The 16724-nt window shown below is 44.0% G+C and overlaps 1 protein-coding gene across 2 annotated transcripts in view; it reads left to right on the forward strand.

The window, feature by feature from the left end:
* Cap2 (cyclase associated actin cytoskeleton regulatory protein 2) overlaps nucleotides 1-16724 on the forward strand; it is a 128891-nt gene that overhangs the window by 532 nt on the left and 111635 nt on the right. Inside the window, exon 1 of one of the 2 annotated variants that reach the window (XM_048799830.1) lies at nucleotides 27-45. The exons of the other annotated variant lie outside the window; for it this stretch is intronic. The gene's annotated coding sequence lies outside the window, so the exon portion shown is untranslated. Of the gene's footprint in view, nucleotides 1-26; nucleotides 46-16724 lie in introns of those variants that run through there. 2 annotated transcript variants of the gene reach the window in all.

Below are 16724 nucleotides of genomic sequence, written 5' to 3' on the forward strand. Positions count from 1 at the left end.
GGGTCCAACTTTGGGGGGAGTCTCGCCCACTCGGATCTGACGCTCGTGAGTCTCCCGGGGCAGGAGGGGGGGGGGTTGGTGTCCTTGAGACGGAGCTGACCAGAGCCACCCCGATCAGAAAGTGCTGGAAAGAAACCGACCTGGCCTCTCCGCAGAACCTGACTTGAGGCCATGAGTCACTTGTTAAAAATGCAAAGACAACTGAGGCATGGAGCGACAGCTCCGAAAATGTACCCCGCAGCTGCTCTCGGACTGCTTAGGGTAGAGGGTTGTTGGTAAAAGTAGCCGCCTCGTCATCACTCGGAGGGCCAATAACCGGGCGTGCAGATGGGAATCTTTATTCTCATCAGCACCACAGATATGCTGCAAGTTGGGGCGATATTTGAATTCATGCATTCTTTAAAATGAGTGAATGTAGGTGACTGCATTTAGCATAGTGAAGCTGGGTTAGGTCCAAACCGCCAAGGTGAAGAGGAACGCTTGGCTCAAAGGTCAAGGACCTTTGGCTACGTGGTCATGACTGCAGAAGCCTATGAGACTTAGGCACCACCGCTTACCAGAATTGTTGGTAGAGCCTGTATCTCTTCTGCTTGTCCAAATTTCTTTTAATTTAAGGAATGTGCCTTAGAATGTTTGATAAAACGTCTAGGTCCACTTTGGGAAGGATTACAACATAAGTGTGATCTTTAGGGTAATTATGTTATTAGAGTCTAATTAGACTGTAAGCATATTGAGGGCAAGGAGGGTGTGGGGGTGGTATAACAGTCCATAGAAATTCACTCAGTATATTGTGAATAGGCAGTGAAAGTTTGTGTAAATAATCAGGTGAATAGTTTTAAGTGTGACCATAACTTGACAAGACTGTATATTTGCAAGAAAAGCCTATTTCTCCATGGATCCCCAAATCTAAAAATCCTTAATAAAATTAGAATCAAGGGGTCCTGTAACTATTTACTAAGGATAAAAAGAAAAAGAAGCTGACTTTGAGAAATCAGGAAGATAACTACCAAGGTGCTTTGCTAATAGGAAGTAGGTGTTGGCTGTTTTTCTTTGAAACAAGAAATAATTTAACTTATTGAGTAAAAAACCAGAGAGTAAATATGTTGGCTTTGCTGGCCATGTGGATTCTTTGGTAATGATTAGGTTTTCATAGGTTGAAAGCAGCCAAAGATAACATCAAGGAATGGTGCAACCTTGGTTCACTTTATTTGTGGATATTGAAGTTTGAAGGTCATGTAATTTTCACCAGGAACAAAATATTCTTTTTTTCCCCCCAGGCATTAAAAAAAATGTAAAAATACTATTCTTAGCTTAGGGGAGGAGGGAAAATACACAGGAGAGGAGAGGAGAGTAGGTTGGTCCTGCTGGCTGGACTCTGCCTTCCTGCCCACCCCGAGTTAGAAAGGAACCTTTTGAAAGGATTAATGGGCTAGATTTTCTAAATGCCAAAATTATACCCAAAGAGTTAAATTAAACACCTTCAAGAAGAGCATTAACTTATTTTGGGGCCTTATGGTCTTTCGTTTTGAATATTTAACGTTATGCAAGAAGTTTTGTTTTTAATTCATCAATTATATGATATTTTATACATAAAAATAATGTTAATAAGTCTATGTAACCTAGGAACATTATGTTCAAATGAACACCTACGAGCCCATTACCACCCATCACCAGCTTAAAACTAAGGCTTAAGAACTAGATCGTTTTGAAAAAAATAGCTCATCGAGTGGGAAGAAATATTTAAAAATCATATCGATGAGGGACTTATATCCACAATATATAAAGACCTATTAAAACTCAATAATAAAAAGATAAGTAGCCCAATTTAAAACTGGACAAAAGATCTGAATAGATATTTCTCCAAAGAAGATATACAAATGACCAATAAATGCATGAAAAAAAAAATGCTCCACATCATTATTCATCAGGAAAATGCAAGTCAAAACTACACTGCATAACTTCTTGATCCTGGCTGACAGCAGTCATAAAAGGGGAAGGTAATTAGGAGGGTGGGTGAGGGAGGAAGCACTGCAAGCCTCAGGCACTGCTCAGGGGAAGGTAGCATGTTGCCTCCACGTTGGAAACCAGTTCAGGTTAAATGGTGTTGTATGACCTGCCAATTCCATTGTAGGTATGTATTCAAGAGAAATTAAAACATGCCCACACAAAAACCTGTGCGCAGATGCTTATAGCAGCACCATTCATAATAGCCAGAAGGCAGAGGCAACCCACATGTCCATCAGCTGATGAATGGTTAGATAAAATGGACTCTGTCCATACAATGGCATATGATTCAGCCATAAAAAGGAGAGAAGTACCGCCACATCAGCAGGGGTGAACTTTGAAAGCACCATGCTAAGTGAAAGAAGCCAGTCACAAAAGGCCACACACTGTATGATCCATTCAGGTGAAAATGTCCAGAGCAAGGACATCTATACAGTTGGAAAGTAGATTAGTTATCCCTTGGGGCTGGAGTTGGAGGTGGGTTTCTAAAAAAGTAATAAAGCTGATAGGATTTCTTCCTGAGCTGATGAAAATTTTCTAAAATTGACTGTGGCAATGGTTGCAGGAGTCTGTGAATGTACTAAAAATAATTGAATTGTACACCTTAGGTGGGTGAATTGTACAGTATGTGAAAAACATGCCAATAAAGCTGTTAGGGAGAATAGAGGCTCGGGGGAGAAAAAAAACTGGGCGCTGGCCTACCTCACTGCACCTGTGTTCCTCCCCCGGGTCATTCCCCATATACCTGCCAACCCTGCATTCTGTATTGATCTTTCCTTGCTTTAATTGTGAAACAGTTTTATGTCATGTACGAATTCCTGAACAACATATGTTAAGTTGGTTTTGATTTATAAAAATGTAATATATAATCTCACTTTTTTTTCTTTACCTTTTTTTCCTTCTGGTCCTGGAGATTCAAACCCAGTGCTTTACCCCTGAGCTATATCCCCAGCCCGTTTTATTTTAATTTTGGGGCAGGGTCTTGCTAAGTTGTCCAGGCTGGCCTCAAACTTGTAATCCTCCTGCCTCAGTCTCCTGAGTTGCTGGGATTACAAGCATGCACCATCTCACCTGGCTAATCTCGCTTTCTTTAAACTCAATGTTAAGTTTTTGAGGTCACCCATATTGTTATTTGAAGTTATATAATAAATTTTGGCAAATATTCCGTCATTTATTTAGCCATTCCCTATTGACAGGCATCTGAGTTGCCGCCTGTGTTTTGCTGTTTCCAACAATGCTGCTTTCAAAGCACTTTCTCTTGAGCCTGGGCAGGACATCTGTGGGAACTCGAAGATGTCATATATTTTACTGGCAAAAAAACAAAGACTGTTTCTCTGTCATTTTCCATGTTGATGGTGTATACCTTCGTGTTCTTTCATCTAATCCAAGATGAAGTGACTATTTCTGAGAGTCTTGCTTCTGATCTATTTAAATTCCAAATCTAATGTGTTTACTTTTTTTTTTTTTTGGTCCCAGGGATTGAACCCAGGGGTGGTTAGCCACCGAATCACATCCCCAGCCCTTTTAAATATTTTATTTAGAGACAGGGCCTCACTGAGTTGCTTAGGGCCTTGCTAAGTTGCTGAGGCTGGCTATGAACTTGTGATCCTCCTGTCTCAGCCTCCTGAGCCGCTGGGATTACAGGCGTGGGTCTAATATGTTTTCTGATGTCTTAGTGGGAAAACACTAATCTAAAATTCACAACTGAGTTCCCCAGTATGATCTCGTTACCCAGTCACTCATGAGCACCTCCTTTTAGACGTCGTAGGTTTAGGATAGACAACCTTATGAAATCAAAGGGGCATTACTTCAGGCAAGGTACAGGAAGGGTCACTAAGCTTCACTAAAACATTCCATATATTGTGAACCTTGCTGCAGTCCAGGATTCTACTGTGATTTCGTTTTGTTGTTCTGATAACAACAAGCTGATCAGTTATTTGGGCAGCTTCTGATTTAGGCTGTGAGATTTTGCAGTTTATTCAGATATTATGACTTAGGAAGTGGCGGAGGGGGAGCACCCATAGGCCAGAACAGGCCATTATAAAGCATTTAAAAGAATTTCTTTTTGTTGTGAGAAGAGACACACAACATAAAATTCACCATCTTAATCATTTTCAAGTATACAGATTTCCAATGAAAATGACTTTTTACTTGTGTTTAGTAACTGTTTGACTAAGTCCCTTCACATTGTTGTGCAGCTATCAGTACGGTCCACCTCCAGAGCCTTGTCTTCATCCCAAGGTGAAGATCTGTGCCCATTAAAGGACAGCCCCCCTCTTCCTCTCCCCCAGACCACTCCACTTTCTGCCCGCCTGAATTTGCGCATTCTGGGTTCCTTCGTGCAAGTGATACCATATTCCACCTTTCATTACATGAGCTTTTTTGTCCAGAGGAATTTTGTCTTGTTTTATTTTTCTCTTTATAGATTCTTTTTCTACTCAAGGAAAACATGGCTTCTTCTGCCAAGAAATTATTTAATAGTTTTCCCCCTCTTTAAATCTCCAGCCCTACACAGAGACACACTAAGCTGCCTAAAAGCAGAACTTCTGAGTAACGAATGGGGTCTTCATCAGCCCTGTCTAGTAACTGGACATCTGTCTAAGAGTCCTGGCTTCTCATTGGCCTCTTTGCCAGGTGAAGAAGGTTCTGCTTCATATAGTGCCACACTCTCTGATGAATGGATGGACTGGGAACATTTTGAGGCCCCGTGAGTCTCCAATTCTCAGAATTTGAAGGCCATTCTGTAATCTAAAAGTCTGTTTTAAAATTTACATTGATGAGATGGGATACTAAAGGGCAGGAGGGGTCTGGGAGGCTGAAAATGGAGGTGAGGTGGTCTCAGTGGCACTGCTGTGAGAATAACCTCTGCAGAAGTTAAAGGCCAGAGACACCAAAGGCAGATAGTGCCTGGACAGCATTGATGTCTTGTGTCTGAATTTGTGCACAGTATAGTGAGAAAATAACCTCTGTCCTTCCATGTGCAAATCCAGAGAAGGTCTGGGATCCACTGATTACTTATTCATGGCCTCCATGTTGAGTGAGCATTCCATGCTCAGCATCTGTCACTGGGGACCAAGAAATGCACATCAGTGAAGGAAGATGCCATGAACAGAAGATGATGTCTGACTCAAAAGATCTACGCCAGTGATTGTCTCCATTCCTTCCTATCTTGTTTCCATTTAGAAGATTGCCTGGGTTCTTTTGAGATAAGTCTATGATTTTACTCTCTGGCAATGAAGAGCGGTCAAATTGGGCCATACCAAGGGAACTGGCCAATCAGGATTTCCAGAAGCAGGTTACGTAGACCTCTAAGCCATGCATGTTAGGTGTAGTCTTGGCTGGATGCTGCTTCCAAATTTATTACCGTTTGATGTTTGCCTGGAGGACTGGGGTCCACCCTCTGCGGTCCTCACCAATCCCATGTGTAATTCTCCCTTCACATCAGGGAGGGGGATTTTTGACCCTTGCTGGTTCTCTCCAGAACTGTCCTGACCTCCATGCTATTCAGTGGGGGCTTCATCTACAAGCCAATCCTGTGTCAATGTGGGTGCTGTGTTCAGTGAGCGAGCAAACTGTCTCAGTGCCCTTTGAACGAAATTTCCCTTCTGAAATACATTGAGAAACCTGTGACCTCAAATCCAAACTGCACAGTAACCCCAGGTGACCCCATCAGGACTTAGTCCCCTGGATCCTTTCTTCTTGATGTGTTTCTTGGGTTCGTTCGCCTGTTGATTTTCTAGAAGTTACTTGATTGTTGGTTAAAGGCGGTTCAGGGAACCCCCGTGACTCTGCTGTGTTACTAGTTGGCACTCCACTGCTCATTACTACCTACCTAACAGTGATGGGTCACCTGATGGTGGAGAAGTGGACCTGGAGGTGACCATGTGCACAGGGGCCAGGCGTGTGGGGCAGCCCTGCATTATAACACCACTGACCCCGTCCCTCACCCGCTTATTCCCTCTCAGTAAAGGCGTTAATCCATCCATGCCTGGTGCTGACTGAGTCACCGCCCAAGGCAGTGACTCCTGACATTAAGCTTCAAGTGGGTGGCATCCAGGACGGGTCACGTCGTCACCTTAGCAAGGTGAGACACTTTTCGTGCTTCTCGCTGTAGTTCAGCAGCCCTTATGCCACATGCACGTGCCACACCCAACGGCTCCCCGAGCTGCAAGTACACAAGTGTTTTGAGAAATCGTCCCCCTCCTCATCTCCTACGTGCACGTTTCCCTAAGACCCACCCTCCCGAGTGGGCCTGCAAGGGGGCAGTTGCTCACCTCCTTTCCCAGACTTACCTCTCTTACCTCCATGGCCCCCATCCCATTTCTGTCTCTAACCCGTGCTGGTAACTGGTTTGGCCCAAGAGGGTGAATATCTAGGGGGTGGGAAGAGCAAAAAAAGGAGGGCATTTCAGAATATTAGCTGAGTTTTGGGGATGAGGAAGTGGATGATTCTAATGCTTGAACAGAGATCCTTTTGCAAATCGTGGGTTTTCTAAATCCTTATCTGAAAAAAACAAAGCAAAACGGTTGGTCAATCTTTGATATAAAAGGATAAACATTAAAACAAATTATGACTCTCATACAAATAAAAATGAACAATTTAAAACCTACTTTTAAAACAAGAGACTGAATCAATCAGTTCAAAGGAAACCACTTTTTAAAAGTATTTTTTGAGGTGTCGATGGACTTTATTTTATTTATATAAATAAATATGCGGTGCTGAGAATCGAACCTAGTGCTTCATACAGGTGAAGCAAGTGCTCTACCACTGAGCCTCCACCCCAGCCCTCAAGGGGAAGAACCATTTTAACAATACTGGAATGGAAACTGGCTTCTTCCAGTGTGAGGCTGAAGTCCACTGATCTTACTGGATAAAGGTTTTTTGTTTTGTTTTTGGTTTTGCGGGCATATAGATAGTAGCTATTTGCCTTACTGTCTGTTTTTCACAAGTTGACTTCTATCTCTGTAGAGTTGTAATAGCCTAGTTGGAGGCAGTGAATGGCTGGCATAACCCAGATGGATGAGCAGGTAGGTGCTCACCAACTTTGTCTTTCCTGATTTATCCTTACACTGATAATTAAAATAATCTTCCGTATTTTACCATCAGCTGATCTTTAGCATGTAACTCAGGAGGCATTCAAAGAATTGAATGGCATTTTTATAATAGTTTTTTTCTTCCATCTGCATTTACGCTTCCCACCCTTGAACTGATATTTTAAAATGATATGAATCAAATCGAGGCCCAACCTTGACCCATTCTCATAATAAGTACACTTATCCACATATGCACAAGATACTTGAAAAACAAAAGTGCTCAGAAGAGAGGGATTTCCAATGGAAATGACTTTTTACTTGTGTTTAGTGACTATTTGTTAAAATTTGTGATTTGTGTTTTGATAAGTTGGGTTCTAATAATAGTAACAATGGTATCAGAAGAACTTCAAAAGACACTTTTACCCTGAATTAAAATTGAAATTTAAATAGATGTTTTTGATACAGAAAAGTACCATAGGGCAGTGAGTAAAGTACCTAAAAACACAAAATATGTAAAATGAGGATGAACTTCTATAAGGCAAGGAGAAAGAAAATGTAAGTTCAAGGGGAAAGTAGAATTCTGCACAATTTATGACCATTAAAGAGCAACCTGCCCATGTATTCTTTCAAAATGAATAATGATGATTTCATCAGATATATTTCGATGAGTGGTAAAATCATTTCTCTATTACATGTCAATATTTACAGGGTGCTGGCAGTTATATCCTTTGCAACTATTCATATTTTGGCAAAAAAAAAAATGTGTCAATCTAAAAATGTGCAACAGGGTTTTGCAAAATTCTTTTAGGCTTGATTCAAGTAAAAATTTGAGAACTCTTATGGTTGGCCCTGCCTCTTTCCATTTTCTGAGCAAAAATAAAGGATCCATAAATATGGAAACCCTTTTATTTATTTATTTATTTATTTATTTTAATTGGTTATGCATGACAGTAGAATGCATTTTGACACCTCATACATAAATGGAGTATAAGCTCTCATTGTACATGATGTAGAATCACATGGGTCGTGTAATCATATATGCACATAGGGTAACAATGTCCTATTCATTATACTGTGCTTCCTACCCTCATATACACTCTTCTCCCTTCACTTCCCTCTGTCTAATCCAAAGTACCTCTATTCTTCCCTAGCTCCCCCACCTTATTGTGAATTAGTATCCGCATATCAGAGAAAACATTCAGCCTTTGGGTTTAGGGGATTAGCTTATTTCACTTAGCATGAAATATCCATTCATTTACCTACAAATGCCATGATTTCATTCTTCTTTAAGGCTGAGCAATATTCCATTGTGTATATATACCACCTCTTCTTCATCCATTCATCTGTTGAAGGGCATGTAGGTTGGTTCCATAGTTTAACTAGTATGAATTGAGCTGCTATAAACATTGATGTGGCTGTGTCAATGTAGTATGCTGTTTTTAAGTCATTTGGATATAAACCGAGGAGAGGGATACTAGATCAAATGGCAGTTCCATTCCAAGTTTTCTGAAGAATCTCCATACTGATTTCCATAGTGGTTGTACCAATTTGCAGTCTGTCCAGCAATGTATGAGTGTACCTTTCCCCCCCACACATCCTTGCCAACATTTATTGGTGCTTTTATTCTTGATAATTGCCATTCTGACTGGAGTGAGATGAAATCTTAGAGTAGTTTGGTTTGCATTTCTCTAATTGCTAGAGATTTGAACATTTCTTCATATACTTGTTGATCGATTGTATTTCTTCTTCTGTGAAGTGTTTGTTCAGTTCCTTAACCCATTTATTGATGGGTTACTTGTTTTTTTGGAAATTCATGCTCTATCTGATGTGTGTGTGGTAAAGATTTTCTCCCATTCTGTAGTCTCTCTCTTCATGTTATTGATTGTTTCCTTTGCTGAGAAGAAGCTTTTCAGTTCGATTCCATGCCATTTATTTTTTAATGTATTTTTTAGTTGTCTTTGGACACAATGCCTTTATTTTATTTATTTGTTTTTATGTGGTGCTGAGGATCAAACCCAGGGCCTCACATGTGCTAGGTGAGCTCTCTACCGCTGAGCCCCAGCCCCAGCCTCCATCTCATTTATTGATTCTGGATTTTACTTCTTGCATCTTAGGAGTCTTGCTAAGGAAGTCAGGTCCTAGGCCAACATGGTGGAGATTTGGGTCTACTTTTTTTTCTGTTAGGCACAGGGTTTCTGTTCTAGTGCCTACGTCTTTGATCCACTTTTGAGTCGAGTTTCATGCAGGGTGAGAGATAGGGGTTTAATTTCATTTTGCTGCATATGGATTTCTAGTTTTCCCAGTGCCGTTTGTTGAATAGGCTGTCTTTTCTCCCATGTGTGTTTTTGGTTCCTCTGTCTACCTTTTTTGGCTTGGTCCTGGAATGATCCTAATATTAAACAAATCAACTTACTTATTGACATAGTTCTAGTGACTCCTTGTTCTGCAAGACTCAGGGAGGACATTTGAAAACTAAAGGTACTTACATGAAACCTCCCCAAAGAGGATGCTGGCCCGTTGCATTTTATTTATTTATTTTTGGTGGTTATAAAGTCTTACTTGACTCCTCTCTATTTTTTTCCCCTTTGGCCACACTCATTGTAAGGCTGTGTGTGTGTGTGTGTGTGTGTGTGTGTGAGAGAGAGAGAGAGAGAGAGAGAAAACAAAACAGTGCTATTTGGATCTGTGAATGTATGTCTTTCACCAATTTAGAAGCTATTGTTCCTCAAATATGTCTTCTACTTTGATTTCTCTCTCCTCCCCTGAGAGTCCAGTAACATTAATATTAGAACATTAGTGTGGTCCCACAGCCTTTCAGACACTGTTAAATTTTTTCAGTATTTTTTCCCTCTGATCTAAGTCAGAGGTAATAGTATCATCAGGTTCACGGATACTCTCCTCTGTCCTCTCCTGTCTGTTATTGAGCCCATCCAGTATATACTTTTGATCGTAGTCATTATATTTTGCTATGCTAGAATTTGCACTCGGGTCTTTCTTGTGGTTTCTGTGTTTCTACTAAGAACTTCTGTCTTTCCATCCATTTCAAGAGTGTTCGTCTTCATTTTCTCAATCACAGTTAAAATAGTTTCTGTAAATCTGTCTGACGATCCCAGTGTCTGCGTCATCTACTGATTGTCTTCTTTCTTGAGAATTGGCTGTGTCTCTCTTTTGTCCCGTGCATGTCAGATATTTTTGGACTGTGTGTTGGACCTTGAGTGTTATATTGTGAGATTTGAGACCTTTGGAAAATGCTCGAGTTTTTGTTTCACCGGCCAATCGCGACCCTTTTGTTTGTATGCTGTGGCAATGGTTCCAATGTCAGTTCCATTTCCAAAGCTTTGCTGTGTGGCTTTGGGTCCCATGCATGCACTGTTCAAGGTCGGCCTGGGGGCTTAGCTGTGGTTTATAACGTGCTTTAGTTCTCACATGCACGGCTGGGGGACGTTACTGGGACATACACCCCTTGCACAGTTCCAGGTTAATAACCTGGAGATAAAAGAGGAGACAAAGAAACAGCTGAAAGTCAAGGGCACCATGGCAGAGTGGGACAGGGCCTTCCTGCTTCCCCCAGCCTGGCGGGAGGCGGAAGGGCAAGTGGGCGTGTGGGGAAGAGAGAGCTCAGAGGGGACTCCTTTGGCCCTTCCTGACAACCAGCCACCTTTCAAGGCTGCACCTCCCAGTTAGAGTTTTTGCTTATCTTCCTTTTTCCGGTTTTGGTACTGGGGATTGAGCCCCGGGGCCCTGCACCACTGAGCTGCATCCCTCGTCCTTTTGTTTTGAGACAGGGTGTGATGGTTTGGATGTGAGGCACCCTCCAAAGCTCACGTGTGAGACAACACAAGAAGGTGCAGAGGAGAAAGGATTGGGTTGTAAGAGTCTTTACCCAATCAGTGAGTCGATCCCCTGATGGGGTTACCTGGGTGCTGGCTGAGGCAGGGGGTGTGGCAGGAGGAGCTGGGCTCTGGGGGCGTGGCTTTGGGGTATAGACTTTGTATCTGGAGAGTGGAGTCTCTCTGCTTCCTGATCATCATCTGAGCTGCTTCCCTCCACCACACTCTTCCACCATGATGTTCTGCCTCACCTCGAGCCCTGAAGAATGGAGCCAGCCTCCTATGGAGGCTGAAACCGTGAGCCCTCAAATAAACTTCTCCTCTCCTATAATTGTTTGGGTAAGATCTTTTAGTCACAGCAGCAAAAAAAAGCTGACTAGTTCACAGGGTGTCTATTCAGACAGTGATATTTTATAACAATTCCTTTTTCTCTCCTCTTTCTACCTTCTTTCCTGTTGGATGTTGAAGATTCAATTTTTAGCTCATCATGTGTGTAGTCTGTCTGTCTGTCTTCTTTATTTATTTAACTGGGGGCATTTTACCACTGAGCTACATTCCCAGCCCTTTTTTATTTTGAGACAGGGTCTCACTAGGTTGCTGAGGCTGACCATGAACTTGTAGTCCTCCTGCCCCAGCCTCCTGAGTAGCTGGGACTATGGGCATAAGTCACCAGGACCAGCTTCCTGCTACAGTTTGGCTCTTAATATCCCACAAAGGCCCATATGTTAAAGGCTTACTCCCCAGCTTGGGGCTACTTTAGGGAGTGGGGCCTAGGGAGAAATCTTCTGATCACTCAAGGTGTGCCCTTGAAGGAGATACTGGAACCCTGGCCTCTCCTCTTCTTCTTTCTTCTTGGTCTTAAGGTGAATTGGCGTCCACCACTGGGCTCCAGCCATGATGTGCTGCCTCACCCAGGCCCTAAAACAATGGGGACCACTGACCCACGGTGGAATGAAAACCTCCAACACTATGAGCCAAAATAAACCTTTTCTCTTTTTAAGTTGATTATCTTAGGCATTTTGTTATAGTAATGGAAAGCTGAGACCCTCCCTCCCTACTGGGTTGCTTTTTCAAGTTGGCTTCTTCTCCTCAGTTACTTGGCTCCAGCTTGTCCTTCAGAATCCAGCGGTTGTTTTTGCATTCTGAAGGCAGTTCAGGGATGGGCCGGTGTGGGCCTGCTCCTTCTCCATCTCCCCTTGTACCCCCCCTTTTTGATGACTCCCTTTATTCCTTCCCCCTGTTTCTCCCACACCCACCATTTATTCTGTTCTTTCCCTTTTACCCTCTTTCTCTCTTTCCCCTTTGACTTTGGGTTCCCAGGTCCAAAGAGCAAAAGAAGAATCTCTTAGTCTTTTGGGTCGCCCACAGCACTGTTTAAAAACTCTGTTGAAGTCATCATTTGAAATCAAGCATAAAAATAGACCCAGGAGGCTGGGAGCAAGAGGGACCGGAGGACCTGACCACCCGGCTGCTCCACGCCCAGCGAGCACACTCCCCCTGGGTGGAGAGCTCCGCAGGACACGGGCCCGGCCCCTGGGGCTGATCCGTAGGTTTTTCTTTTTCTTATTAAAGAGTTGTTGGAACTGTTATTCAATTACATATTAATCTTATGAATGCCATGGATTATGGGATTAGAAGGGCTTTCGGCAAACCTTATTAGTCACTATTCTAGAGAGACAGGGCATTCTTATCGCTGGATGGCAGGACTTAATAAATTCAGAGATTTCGCGTCATGTTGGGAGAAGCGACTGACCGCACAAAATGATGACCCCCGGTGTCTCCAGGCAGCAGTGTCTCCGCAGGGGTTTGCTCATTGGCAGGGTCTCCGCAGCGTGGTGTGTGAGGTGGCATGGCCGTCGTGGTTGGGGATGGAAAGTTGGTGACATGTGAACTATAACTCATGGGTGCCAAGCACAGAGCTGTGGAGCGTTCAGAGAGAAATTAGAATGACGACACTTAGGTGTCATTCTAGTTTACAAAGTTCACTTCTCCATCTCCTTTCATCTCCTCAGGAACCTGAGGGGGGGCTTCTTATCATAGCTGTGTTCCAGAGGGAATTGCAGACGGCCTCCGAGCTGCCACCTGTCACCTAATGCCATTGTGGACATGTCACCCTCGTCCTCCAGGGCTGACCTGCTCCTCTTCATTTCCCCCCTGTTGGCATGGCATCACCTGGAAGCAAGACATTGAGGATATGTGGTATCCACTTAGGAATAGAATGATTGATTCAAATGAAATCCGTGCTTAACTCCCAGTTTCTATTCCACACCCCTTTGCGGCCCCAGCAGTGCATGAGGTCCATGTTCTTCACATTCTCACCAGCATCTGTTTTATATTGTCTTTCTAGTTGTCTTATTATTGAGTTGCAAGAGCTCTTTATATATTCTGAGTACAAGGGAGCGTTATGATCACTTGGTGGAAGGAAAACAGGCTGTGTGTAGTAGCCTCCCCACCAGCATCTCTGTGGCTTTTCTTTTCTCAGTGCCAGAGTGTGGCCCTCAGGGGCCTCTGAGAAGCAGCTTGTTGACCTCTACCTCCTCCAGGGCATAAGGGCCACAAGGGCAGAGTGAGGACACAGGAATAGAAAGAGCTTCCCAGACAGCACGGCACTTAGAAAGGTCCACTGACGGGTTAGAGAGAGCTTTCTCTTTTGGTGAAGGGTCCTACCACACATTTAGCCGAGAGAGCTCTCTCCACTTCATGGTGGAGGAATAGGGGATGAATTGTGATTTTATGACTCCATCCTGACTCCTCTCCACCACCCAAGGGGCACAGAACCAGCCTTCTGGACATGCGTGGGCTTCTCCCCAGCCTCAGCTCCCACTGGGCTCAGTTCCCTGTGATCTGGTGTCCTGGTGGGCTGGATAGACCCCATGGCTGAACTGTTTATTCCTCAAGGAGATCTGGGGGCCCTGAAGGTGCAGTCTGTGTCCCCTCCTGTTGTGTAGCCTCAGGGGCTCAAGCCACAGCTCAGAACATGTTCACATACAATTTTTCTTAATGAGTGAAGAATAAGAAAGGAATTCACTGATTGGAAATAGGGTAACTAAGACTCAACAGGTTAAATAATCTACCCAGGGCGCCCAGGAGTACGTAGGCTGTCAGTGAAGGGTGTGGGTGAAGATTCTTGGATCTCAATAATGCTTTTTCTGTTTCATCAAGGGACAAATCCTCGTCTTGTATCTTCAGAGCTTTCAACCCAGAGCAGAATTATTTTTACCACCAGACCAGCCAGGCATGGTTCTGAGGGGTGATCCCACCAGGGGGAGAGCTCACGTGCTGGGGAGGCCATTTCCCCACCTGGGGGTGCAGTCTGCCTTCCTGGGTTCCACTCTGGGTGGGTGGGTTGATGGAGAGGACAGGAGGATTTCCCCTGATCCGTGGGACTCTGCAGGTCCTCTGGGAGGACTTGGGGTTTGCGGGATGGCTCAGTAGTGCCAGGAAGGACCTTGAGGCAGTGGACACAGAGGACCCAGGCATCGAGGTCTCCCCTATTCTGATCACACTGTCTAAAAACAGAGTCTTGAAACTTTTTTTTGCAATAAAATAAAAAAAGAAAACTCGTGGCAGTGGTAGGTAGCTTTGCATCACTGTCTCAAAATACTTGAGGTGACAACTTAGGAGGAGAAATGGTTTATTTGGCTCCTGATTTCAGAGCTATCAATCTGCAGTTGCTCCGCCCTGTTGCTTCGGTCCTGTGGCAGCCTAGCAGGCCATGGTGGGAGCACGTGGCAGGAGAGGCTGCTCCCATCAGGGAGGTGGAAGAGAGAAGAAGGGGCGGTCCCATATCCCTTCAAGGGCACACCCCCAATGACCTCACTACCTTCAGTAGGTCCCACCTCCTAACAGCTCCCACTGGTACACAAACTGGGAACCAGGCCTCCAACAGGGATTTGGGGGGATGTTTCAGATCCTAACTAAAGCAGCAGCCATGTTTGCTGTTTGGTGAGAAGCCGGCTCCAGAAATGCTCTGCAGGAGAGTAGGTGAACACTAGGAAGGCAGCTCCTTGGGAAGCAGGTCCCTGCGTGAGCTGGCAGGGTCTGTTCTCATATCCCCCCCACCACAGCAGGGCAGGAAAGGTATTTCAGTCAACCCCAGCCTCTTAAACACGAGCATCATGCTTAGCTGAGAGTGGGTGCTGACTGGGTGAAGACATGGTCCCTGAGCTGGCCAGTGGTCGGTGGATGAACACCATGATGATTGTTTCTCCCATACGTCCCCTAAGCCTGGTTAGAGTAGTGAATCCCAGGAGTGATGGTTTCCTGGGAAAGAAAGGCAGTCGTTGATACATCATCGAAAATGAGTATGGTTTGATGGTAGTTGAACAAATATGTTTGAATTTTAGTGCCCTTCCAGAGAAACCATCATAGTGACTTTATTTTTTGCAGAGTTCTCCTATGTTCTTGCAGTTGCCTGCACTCACTGTGAGAAAAGGTTTGAGAGTCTTCGGTTTCCTGTTCCTTCCAGTCTTTTCCTACTTAATCTTAGACTCGTGGTCTTCAGAACCCCTGTATCTGATTCCTCTGCCATCTTGGATGGCATCTTGGGCCTTGTGAGCAGGACTCTGAACCCGCAATCAGGAAACCTTTTATTATTAACATGAAAATGTTTTCTCCTTTAGTTATTTCGTGAACTCGCTGTGAGGAATTTATAGAGCCCTTTGAACAACATGGAGTTTGTTTTAAAAATGGAAATCCTAAAGCAAAAGGAGCCCCGGAAGACTTAGAGGTTTCTATCTGGAGGGAGCAAGCTTGTTCTTTCAGTCACCGGAGGAAGCTGCTGTGGTTCCAAGTGGGAGAAACTAATCTAATGCCTACTTTTAAATGGAAATTTCTCCTGTGAAAATCTGGCTTGCAGCCCCATCTGGGATTGCGCCAGCGAGTGGGCAGGCAAGGAAAAGGCAGTGAGTGGTAGCCAATTAATTAGTCAATCAAGAAACATTTATAGAATCCTCTAGGCATATGGCTCCATGCTGGACTCAGCAGGAGGGTCAGAGAAGAGTGAGTTACGACCTCAGCTCATGGAAAGCTCTGGACCAGGCTCCTTGGGGTGGGGAGGAAGGTGTACAGGTGCTAATAGAAGAGGAAGCAGAGGATGCATTTTAATTGGACAGTATGCCTTACAGATGCTGAGGAGGTAGTCCAGACAACTGGGCTTATTCTGGGCATGTCACCCTTTACACTGTCGCATGGGGGCCAGTGTTCAGAGCAGCTCTGAAAGCCGCATTTACAACTGATCAGAACCAGTTAGGGAAAACCTGGGCAGACCTTCACCACTGAGCATGACAAGGTTTGGATGCGATATGGGGATGAAGGATGCTCGTTTCCAAAACTGGTTCCACAGAGGCTGTGCGTGTGTCTTTTGTGGAGGATCATAGAAAGGAAGGAAGTCATAAAAACACTTATGAGGAGAATACAAAATACTAGTTACACACCAAATTGATCACTTTCTGGTAACCATGACACACAGACTTGAGAAAATCTCAGAAATGTTGTAAGAATAAGTAAATGGAGAGGGAAAAAAATGAAGTGTCTTCCATTGATTGGAAAAATGAAGTGTCTTCCATTGATCGGACTTTCTCGATGACTGCTTAACATTTCCAATACTGTAACTATTGCCATGGAGGGGCAGTGAGGAGGAGTGTCTTATAGCATTAGCTAACGTGCATCTTTGTGCCTCAGAGCAAGCCTATGTATGGGTAGTAACAGAAGCAAACCAAAATTAAGCTCTTTTCTCAAAATCCTCTGCTTGACAAGAGCCAGAGGACACATCTGGTATGTCTGACTCCGAAGTCATGGCCTCTCTGTACTATCCAGGTTAAGGACGAGCGAGACCTTTGAGACTTTGTGTGAAAGT

The sequence above is a fragment of the Marmota marmota genome, unplaced genomic scaffold, assembly GCF_001458135.2.
Source record: "Marmota marmota marmota unplaced genomic scaffold, marMar, whole genome shotgun sequence".
NCBI classification, from domain to species: domain Eukaryota; kingdom Metazoa; phylum Chordata; class Mammalia; order Rodentia; family Sciuridae; genus Marmota; species Marmota marmota.